General features: G+C 39.2%; 1 pseudogene; it reads left to right on the top strand.

Moving 5' to 3' along the window:
• LOC112811076 (olfactory receptor-like protein OLF3) overlaps nucleotides 1-9,247 on the top strand; it is a 30,062-nt pseudogene extending 20,815 nt beyond the window's left edge.
• The last annotated feature ends 1,934 nt before the right edge of the window (nucleotides 9,248-11,181 follow it).

Below are 11,181 nucleotides of genomic sequence, written 5' to 3' on the forward strand. Positions count from 1 at the left end.
GGCCTCCCACTGAGCAGGGAGCCCGATGCGGGGCCCGATGCGGGGCCCGATCCCAGGACCCCGGGATCATGACCTGAGCCGAAGGCAGACACTCAACGACTGAGCCATCCAGGCGCCCCTGGATTTTTAATCTTAAAAGGGATGCAGTTAAGTGACTTTTGACATGACAGGTCTAACCATGAAAAATGCTACTCTCCAATTTACACTGGAGCCTGGATCTGACTGTTCTTCTGGCTCTGGAAGAAACAGCACCACATGCTGGTCACAGATTAGAGCAGTTTCTCGACCTTGTTGCTGTTGATGTTTTGAGCTGTATACTTTGTTGTAGGGGACTGTCCTGTCCATTGTGGAGTCTTTGGTAACACCCCTGGCCTCTACCCACCAGACAACCAAGTGTCCCCTAGCGGACAAAATCACCCCCCAGCGGAGAGCCACTGGGTTAGAGCGTATACAACAAAGCAACCCACAAGATATTGTTTCCCAGTGGAAGACATCCCGACTCTTCAACAATTTATTCTACCTGAGTAATGTGCTAATATGGTGAGACTTGTGAATCCTCAAGCATTAGACCATTTCCTTATTTCTTTTTCTCAACAATACAAGTAAAATTATGAGATTTGAGTTCTTATAAGCGAGGCAGGAAGCACTTTTCACAGGTTAACTAATTTGGTGCTCAGTGTTACCCTTGGGGGAAGGCACCTTTATTAGCCCTATTTCATAGAAGAGACACCGGAGCCACAGAGAGGTTAAGAAACATCTTTAAGGCTACACTGCTAGTAGGGGATAAAGCCAAGATTTTGAAAATCGAGTTTTAAAACATATTACTTTCTTTTGAATTACTTGTGCCCGGCAAAACTTTCCCAACAGTACAAAAGGGTACATTATAAACTATAAATCTCTTCACACATCTACTGCAGTCTTTTTTCAAGGCACACACAGTGTGTATGTGTGTATGTATAGTCCCCTTAAACATAATTGGTAGTAAACCATACAAACTACTTTAGATCTTGCTTTTTTTTACTCTACAACATATCACAGAAACCATTTTGTGCCATTAATATAGAGAGGGTACATAAAACCTCACCATTTTCCCTTCCCTCAATCATTCTGAAATGATATTTTACTATGAACTTCTGAAAGATAGAAACTTTTTAAATTTATAACCAAAATACTATCATTACACTTAAAAAATTTAAAAAAATTCCTAAATATCATTATTCACTAAATGTTCTAATGACTACTTTTCTCCTACTTGCACCCTGATTTTATATATATGTATTATTTAGAGAGAGTGCATGGAGGGGGGAGGTGCAGAGGGAAAGGGAGAAAGAGAAAATCTCAAGCAGATTCCTCACTGAGCCTGGAGCCCGATGCACGGCTTGATCTCACGACCCATGAGATCACGACCTGAGCTGAAACCATGAGCCGGATGCTTAACCAACCGAGCCACCCAGGTGCTCCTTGCATCCTGATTTTTAAAAATATTCTTTGTACTATGCATTTGCTACATCAGGAGCAAACCAAATTAAAAAGAAATGAAATTAGAAACATACTGAATCTCCAGTCTGGATCACATTCGGTGGTCTGACCTGTTGAAGCTGAAGATCATGTGCTACTCCTGGTCCTTCTTGTGAGAAGACACTAAGCAGCCTCTACTTTACACTATTACCTTGTTGTTTGTTAAATCTTTAAAAAAATGAGTTTTATGTTTATCTTCAATTTTACCATTTCTAGCACTTTTTACATCTTTCTGTGTATCCAAATTCTGTCTGGTATCAAGTTCCCTTTGTCTATGAAAACTTCATGAACATTTTTTGTAGTGTGGATTTTCTGGCAGTAAATTCTATTTTTGTTTGTCTGATGAACTCCTATTTCTCCTTCATCTTTGGGAGATATTTTCTCTGGGTATAGAAATTTGAGTCGACAATTATTCTTTTTTATCAGCACTTTATAATTATCACTCAGCTGCCTTCCAGCCTGCATAGTTTTATTTTTTTATTTGTTCTTTTTAAGATTTTATTTTAAGTAATCTCTATACCCAGCGTAGGGCTTGAACTTACAACCCCGAGATCAAGAGTCACAGTCCACCGACTGAGTCAGCCAGGTGTCCCCAGCCTGCATATTTTTAAAGACACATCTTTTAATTCAATTTTTGTTCTTCTGCATATAACATATGTTTTTCTTGTCACTTCCAAGATTTTCACCTTTTTCTTTAAAGCAGTTAGAATATGATATCTCTAGTTATTTTTATTTGTTTGCTTGTTTTTATAGTCATCCTCCTTAGTGTTCTCTGAACTTCTCATATCTGTGGTTGGATGTACTTCATGATTTATGGAAAATCTCCTGTCATTATCATTTTAGATATTTATTCTTTGTTCTTTTATTTCTGTTCTCCTTCTGGGATTCCATTTGTGTATATGTTAGTTTGATTTGTACCCTCCTATGAGCAGCCACTGCATGGTTGGCCATTTATCCTAATGAAATGAACATTTATTCTCACACAAAAACCTACATGTGAGTGTTTACAACAGCTTTATTTATAATACCACCATCCAGAAACAATCTGGATGTTCTTCAAAATGTGGGTGATTAAGTAAAAGGTGGTACATACACATCATAGAATACTCATCAACAAGAAAAAGGAATAAACAATTGATAGATACAACCTGGATGAATCTCTAGAGAATTATGCTAAGTGAAAAAGCCAGTCCTAGAAGAAATATACTATATGATTCCATTTATATGTAATTCTTGAACTGCCAAAATTCTAGATATGGAGAACAGATAGTGATTACCAGAGGTCGAGGAGAGGGTGAGGGCTGCACAGAAGTAGTGTGGCTATAAAAGGACAATATGAGGGATTCTTGTGGTAATGGAACATTCATAACTATATCAATGTCAATATCTTGTGATATTATATCACATTGTCATATGATTAAAATTTAATATGTATATAATTATATCCCATTATATATCATGTTATCTTATGACATGGTAGTATAGCTTTGCAGGATGTTACTTACCATGGGGGAAACTGGGCAAAGGTAGAAGGATACATCTGTGTTATTTCTTAAAACAGCATGTATATCCGCAATGATCTTAAACTACAATGTTTAATTAAAAATAAAATTTGAATCCATCCACAATGTATACACATATGAAGTCATGTGCACTTTAAATATTTTGCAATTTTATTTGTCAGTTATATGTTTATAAACCTAAAAAAAAGTTTGAAGAAGGGTAGAAGTTTCACCCTTCTATGTTAAGGATCTTGGATGATCTTAATTCTTTTCCTTTTTTTTTCAGTAGCTGCTAATACTTCCTTTATCAACTCTCTGTACATTTAGATTTTTAAATCTATCTATGTGATGCTAATTTTGGAGCTTAAATAGTACCATGAGGAATGTGCTAGGATGCCCATCAGACTTGCAGTGGTCACAGAAGCCCACTGGGCACTACATGTACAGGAGGGGAGGGAAGCACATCTCTTCTGTCTCCAGAAGGAGAAGTAAGGGCATGTGGTGCCAAAAGGCAAGAATTGGTGTTTCCACCAGATTTAGATGCAGCCCCAGTCGCTGCTCCCTGGATTGGGGCCTTGAAGGCTGAAGTCTGGTTTGGGCTCCAGGAGGACATCCTCCAACCTCAAAAGGCTGGCTTCTCTGGCTGTTTGGAATGGCCTAAGGCTGTAATGAAGATGTGGGAGGCAGAGGGATGGAGAAGAGCCTTCCACAGCGAGAAGGACAGGGTGGAGGCCCTGTCCTGTGCATTGGGAGTGGTGGCAGCAATTAACATCGTCAGGCAGGAGGCTCCTGCGGGGATGTGTCAGCCCTCCCCTGTAACTGCAGCTGCTGCCAAAGCTCATTAGGTCTGTGTGTGAGCTGTTTCTGAGCTCTTGTCAACGTCTTCCCAGTAGTGTCCCTAGCAATGGCAACTAGTCCCCAGGAACTGAGGAGCCCCGGGGGCTCAAGGAATTTGGGGTGTCTCTTTTATGTGGTCCATCCCTGTGCTGGAGGGAGAGCTCTTGAGACCAGTCTAAACCTAGAGGAAAACAGACACATCTCCTTTGTCAGCACTGATGAACATCTGAGTGGCATCCATAGCCTGTGGGAGTGTGGCCTTGGCAGGGACAGAGACAGAAATGATGTGACTTGTTAGGGACTTGGATCAGGGGCATGAAGCATGACTGGTGAAATCTTCTCATCTTAAGTATTATAGCAAATGTGGTAAAGTGATTGTGCTCTGCAGGAGCATGAGACTTGGGTATAATTTTACAACAGGCTTCTCAATTCCAAAGCTCAGTTCTGACAATAGAGAGAGAAAGACATTTAGGGAAGAAACCCAGAAATATGAAGTCTTTCAGTAGGTATTGATTGATACTGGTTAGCAGGATGTGGGAGTATTCTATTACATTTCCAGGAAGGATACATTATCATTTGCTTTAAATCCTCTTATCTCAATTATTTCCTTAGGGTTTGATAATCACGATATTATGAATTTTCTTTTAGGAATAGATAAATGAAGATATAAGGCAATTAAGGGCTTATTCAAAGACCCTTGACACTCAGAGAATGAACTGGAGGCAGGATTCAGGTGTCCTAACTCATCCCAGGGTTGGTTTTTCTTGAACTGGCTGTGGGGATTGCACCGTGGAGACTTGCCAGACAGAGGGAATTATATTGCCATGAAAATCCTAGTCTTAGCCACAGGGAACAAGAAGTAAAAAGAAGAATTTACATGAGACCATAACACAATATGTCACCAAAAGTGAATGTCAGGTTCATACATGTTTGAGAAACTGGGTCTCGGTAATTAGTCTCAGATTAAGTGAAAAGTCAGGTAACCAAATCAGGCTAGAAGTTAAGATCACAAAGAGAATAAAGCAATTGTTCTTTCAGGATGTCAAGCCCATCTTTGAGATACCAACCACCCAAGGCACCTGTAGATTCTCTGTTTTCATGCATTAGGATGATGGAAGTATTCCTGCTCAGGATGGATGTTCTTAGTGTCTACATCAACCAGCTCTTCAGTCACAAGTCAGAGAAATCTCTCCCTAAATGAAAGTGCCATTTCCATGGAAAGGTCAACTTGTCGAAGGTATGGCTCTGAGTTATTGTGAGCAGCATGAAAGAGACCTATCTGCAGGTTATGGGATCAATCTTCATGTGTTCTGCTTCTGTATTTGGAACTTTCACTTGTCCAAGCCAAGACTGCTTAGCTCCCCAACACACAAGGTCATGTGGGTTCCAGGGAAATGGATGGATTTTCTTTATTTAAATAAAAAACTGGGTGTTATACAAAAACAATGAATCATGGAACACTACATCAAAAACTAATGATGTACTGTATAGTGACTAACGTAACATAAAATAAAATTAAATTAAAAAAAACTATAACAGACTGAAGTTGAGCTTTCTAATTAGTTGTATTAAGTTAAATAAAATGTGTTGTATTAGGAATATGAACACTTGTTTTTTGTTTGCATATGTCTGTCCTAGAGAGAAAGCATTTTGGTTCTATTTGCTGTTTGTATTAATAACTGGATAATGACAGAAGGCACATGGAGGTACTTTAACTGGGGTCAAAGGTTCTATTTTAACAATGAAGCGTTGTCTGCATCCATGCCTGAGACCTGATTTTCCCTAATTTCAGTGTCGTTCCTGATCCCTCCTCTATCTGTAAGGGTCTCAGTTATCAACTGCTATGTGACCCATTTTAAAGGCACAAAAAGGTTAGGTAATTTATATTTTAAAAGTCCCATTTAGAATAATCACATATGCAAAATTCACAAAGAGGACAATTTCAACAGAAAAGGGATAAATTACTATTACTGGAGTTTCAAGCATTCATGATAGGGCAAGCAAGAGAAAATTTGTAACAGAATATTTCAGTGGCACCTTCATATTGTATCACTTTGTGTTCTATTTGTTATGGTTCCAGTACCCATCCTATATCCATCACAATTCACAGAACCTAAGAATCTGAAAATCTTTCCTGCATGGTGCTCAGGTCTAAGGAGATGAACTACACAGGTGTATCATTTTTAAATGCTATGTTCTGAATAGGCAGCATAAATTGTTGAGTTGTGAGTAAACAATTCTCAAAATATACATAGAAAGGTGTGGCTTGAGGATTGTTGAGTATGAGGAAGATATGACCCAAGATGTAAAACAGGATTTTATTATTATTTATTTGTTAATTATTATGTATTAATGGAACAGTAAGTACCTACAAAAAGAGCAGCTGGGGTTGAGACAAATACTGAGAAGAAAACACAAAACAGTGTTGTACAGGAGGAGCTATCCACACTGGTTCTTAGCTGTGTTCATTGTTCATATCTGGCTTTATACAAGAGTTGTGTCCCTAGTCACATATGAGAAGGATTTGGGCATCTTGTTTCTACTGAAAAACAAATGGAGCAAATAATCTCAAAAGTGTGTCTTACCTGTTGACATCAATGAATAGCACAAGTTTGGGGATAGTGTGATATCCCCCTAATCCACTAGAGTTGACTTCTCAACTCTATCTTTCTAACACTAACACCAAGCTATATTTTTCTAACACAAAAGATTTAGATCTGTAGCACACTATCTACCAATTATTGCATTGTGCATCTGAGGACAGACTAGGAATCCAGTTCTATTTAGCTGAAAGCTGATCCAAAATAATGCAGAAATAGTGTTCACTGTAGGTCTTAAAAATCACCTGACCGACCCATATTTCCTCCTTCATTTGGCTTTTCAAATATAGATGCTATTTCTATTTTCTTAATCTCCCAGGAGTCCAAGAGGAAACTCTAGAAAACAGGCATATTTGGATATCAATAATTTTGAATTTAAATTATTTTAAAATCAAGGCAGTTGACTTTAGAAGTAAATATAGTTTTTTTTATTATGTTATGTTAATCACCATACATTACATCATTAGTTTTTGATGTACTATTCCATGATTCATTGTTTGCGTATAGCCTGGTGATAGAAGTAAATATACTTTTGATGGGTTAAAAATAATTAGTTGACATATCTTTGCAAAGCATTTAAGTATTAGCAGGATGCTTTAGTAAAACACTTTGCTCTAAAACATACCTGTAGGGTGCCTGGGTGGCTCAGTCGTTAAGCGTCTGCCTTCGGCTCAGGTCATGATCCCAGGGTCCTGGGATCGGGTCCCGCATCGGGCTCCCTGCTCAGCGGGAAGCCTGCTTCTCCCTCTCCCACTCCCCCTGCTTGTGTTCCTGCTCTCGCTGTGTCTCTCTGTCAAATAAATAAATAAAATCTTAAAAAAAAAATAAAAAAATGTCTGTTTCTAAAAAAAATAAAAAAAAAACATACCTGTAATAATAAATGATAAAATTCCCAAAAGAAAAGATCGAGCAGGTCCTCCTTAATGAGTATTTGGACACTTCTCTGTCTATGATGTTCCTAATTCTGTAGGCAGTTAGACATCCCAAAACTGTATGTGCATGAAAGTAGTCTGATTAAATTTGCATTTTAGGATGATTATTCTAGTGTTGAGCATAGGGCAGAGGGAATGTGAGGACAAAGTACATTTGTTTCTATGTCTCTCCAGGAGAGAAGCTCACGTTAGGGTACCTAGCACTGAATACTGCTGAAGTTCCATTACCAGTAACAGTTTATAAGCAACTTTCTAATAAATTATCTACATTTGACCTTAAATCTACTTGTGAGTTATGCAACATTATCACATTTCGTGTATAAAAGCTTAAGTCTCTAACCTAATCACATATCAGATATGTCATAAGAGAAGATTCATATCCAGACTCTCGAATTCCAGACCTGCCCATGAGACACTAGCCGTATTTATACTATACACCTGCCACATCTGAAAATTTCTCTCATTTTTTTTGTAACTTGTTTATTCTTTTTATCATGTTTGGTGTAGTAGATATATGTAAAGTTGTTCTTGAACTTTGAATCATGCTTGTCTTCATTGTCTATCTCTTGATCCCCCACTGTTACCTATAATCCTGTCTTGACCAGGAAACTATGGTAAGTTAAAAAGATATAAAGCTCCTAAAATCACACTGCATTATCTCCAGGTCTCCATGAAATCCCTAAGACTATCTTCTCATTTTAAAGGAATGGCTTGTCTCTTTTATGTAGAATAGATATAATGCATATTAGGATCAAGCCTGTCATCATGGTGCATGCATGATCAGAAGCATCTGGCTAAGGCTGACAGGTCTTATTAAATATGCATTCTTTTAAGAAGTTATATTTATGCTTCTTTAATTCAATAGTTTCTGCTATTTCTGTCTCCTTCTGCAGATTGACAGTCATATGTTTTTTAATGGACACAGATAACCACACTTGGGTGAGAGAGTTTATTCTCCTTGGCCTGTCCAGTGACTGGGACACACAGGTCTCCCTCTTCATCCTTTCCTTGATCATGTACATGGTGACAGTGCTGGGGAACTTCCTCATCGTTCTTCTCATCAGACTAGACAGCCGACTCCACACTCCCATGTACTCCTTTCTCACCAACCTCTCCCTCATTGATGTCTCTTATGCCACAGGCATCGTTCCTCAGATGCTGGTGCATTTTCTTGCAGCAGATAAAGCAGTCCCATTTGTGAGCTGTGCAGCCCAGTTATTTTTCTCCCTGGGCTTGGGTGGGATTGAGTTTGTTCTACTGGCTGTGATGGCCTATGACCACTATGTGGCTGTGTGTGACCCCCTGTGATACTCGGTCATCATGCAGGAAGGCCTCTGTACTAGGTTGGCCGTCACATCCTGGGTCAGTGGTTCTGTCAACTCTCTCATGCAGACTGTAATCACCTTTCAACTGCCCATGTGCTCAAACAAGGATATTGATCACATATCATGTGAAATCCTAGCTGTGATCAAGCTGGCCTGTGTAGACATCTCCTCCAATGAGATCGCAATCATGGTTTCTAGCATTGTTCTGCTGATGACACCTTTCTGCCTGGTTCTCCTGTCCTACATCCAGATCATCTCCACCATCCTAAAGATCCGGTCCACAGAGGGAAGAAAGAAAGCCTTCCACACCTGTGCCTCTCACCTCACAGTGGTTGTCCTGTGCTATAGCATGACCATTTTCACTTATATCCAGCCCCGCTGTCCTTCAGGAGAAGTTGATATCTGTCTTTTATGCCATTTTGATGCCTGTGCTGAACCCCATGATTTATAGTCTAAGGAATAAGGAAGTGAAGGGGGCCTGGCAGAAACTATTAGGGCAATTATCTGGAATAACATCAAAACTGGCAACTTGATGAATCCTGAGCATCACTTAGAGAAAGGAGCTTTGCCTGTGTTTTCTCCCACTTAACTCAGATATGGCAGGCATCACCTGCATTGCCCGGGCAACCAGGAAGGAGATGAAGACACATATACTGGTGATGCTGGGCAGGAGGCTGGAGGTTGGGTTGAAGTGTGGGGTGTGGATATATTCTTATGTCACAGTAGCATATTCAGTGGAGTTGAGCACTGCTGTAATTGGACTTCCTACCCTTACTCAATCTTCATTCATATGGCCTGAGAGTACAGCTTGCTGTTTTGATTTGTCACATTGTTTGTAATTGTGGACCTATTAATGGATCTTACTTTGGACCACTGCTTCTTACTCAGCCAAATTTTGTATGAAGTTACTGTGTTTCCACTGGGAAAAAAAGCATCTTCACATTTTGGACTCAAAATACTGCACAGCATATGTATCCACAACCAGTAACTGTGAGTCCCTGTTCTGAGGAGGGAGATGCTATCAAGGCTGTTACGGTGTGTTTGTGCTGGACCACTAACCATGCACATAGCATCTTGTCTGAGTGCTGGAGGTACCTCAAGAGAGGAACATCAACTGAAGGTCTTTCAGTGATAGGAATATAACTAAAGCTGTTTGTACAGGCTACTACTGGACAAGGAAAAGTCTTGTCTGGGGCACTACTTGATAGCATACAAGCAATCTGAGAGGAATTTTACTGCATATGTAAGAGGTACCATTTAAATATTAAAACTGTCCAATTTCTGAAAAATCCATAACCTCTTTTCTGAGACTTTAGAAACAATAAGCACATAAAATACGAACTAATATATAAAATATAAAAGATATAGTTAATCTGAGAAAGGTTAGGTTTCTAAGCCAAAGCCCCTGAAAGATCAGACAATTTCAATATGTATTTTGGGAATCAGGAGAGTTGGATCATCTGTGCAGTGTTTCCCTCTAGTCTCTGTCTGAACACCTTCTCCCATCCCTCCTCCCACACACAACAGGCCTCTGGCTGATCTTTGTAAATTAGGGAGGTGAAATATGTGAGAATGGACCTCATCTCTGAGAAAACACCTAAGTAAGGAGCAAAAAGGGGAAGAAATATTGTACAATGGGTGAGGAAGGGGAAAGAGGAGAAAGAATGGATAGTAGCTCATCTTCTCATCCCCTTGGAAAAATCTCAAAATCTTTTCTTCTGGTGTCTTGTGTAAGCCAGTGGATTTGTAGTTCTCCCCTTTCTGAACACATTATCACACATTCTCAGTGACAAGAGGTTGAAGTTTCATTTAATCCAAAGCCCATTTAATATTTTAATTTAAAATAATCCAGTTCTAAAATGTGTGATATAGGCAGATTGTCAAAAGATGTCAATGCTAGTGGGCTAAATTTCTCTTAGTGTTAATTCAAGAAATATTAATGGAGAGTCTAGTATGTGTTTGTAACATTGAATGGTTTTTGAGGCATAATAGTGAATATGAATCATTCCTGACCATAATATAACTACATAGCAGGGATGATAGATGATGAAGCAATTAAAATGCAGAATGATAAGTTTCTCAGGTCATGAGCCTTTGGGGTGATTGCAGAAGTCTTCCTGTATGAAAGAATCATAAAAGGTCCTTGTGGAGATCAGGAAAGTGAGAATGAGTTATTGAGATGACAACAACTCAAGCCAAGTAACAACTGGTGAAAGGTGCAGAACTGGAAGAGTGCACACGAATTCAAAAACGTCCTGAAGCTGGTTTACAGGGCAGAGAAAATTGAAAAATTAGTGAGGATGAAGGAGGCAGGTGAAGAAGGGTCGCATTACTGAGGGCACCAAATGCCAAACTATCTTTTAACTTAAACGGCATTATGGAGGTAGTAAGGATTTTTAAGCAGGCATATGGCTTGACAGAAACTTACATCTTAGAATTATTACTATCGAAACTGAGTCAGAGGAAG

The sequence above is a fragment of the Callorhinus ursinus genome, unplaced genomic scaffold, assembly GCF_003265705.2.
Source record: "Callorhinus ursinus isolate GAN/ISIS: 27379988/994484 unplaced genomic scaffold, GSC_fseal_2.0 scaffold12, whole genome shotgun sequence".
Classification (NCBI taxonomy): Eukaryota; Metazoa; Chordata; class Mammalia; order Carnivora; family Otariidae; genus Callorhinus; species Callorhinus ursinus.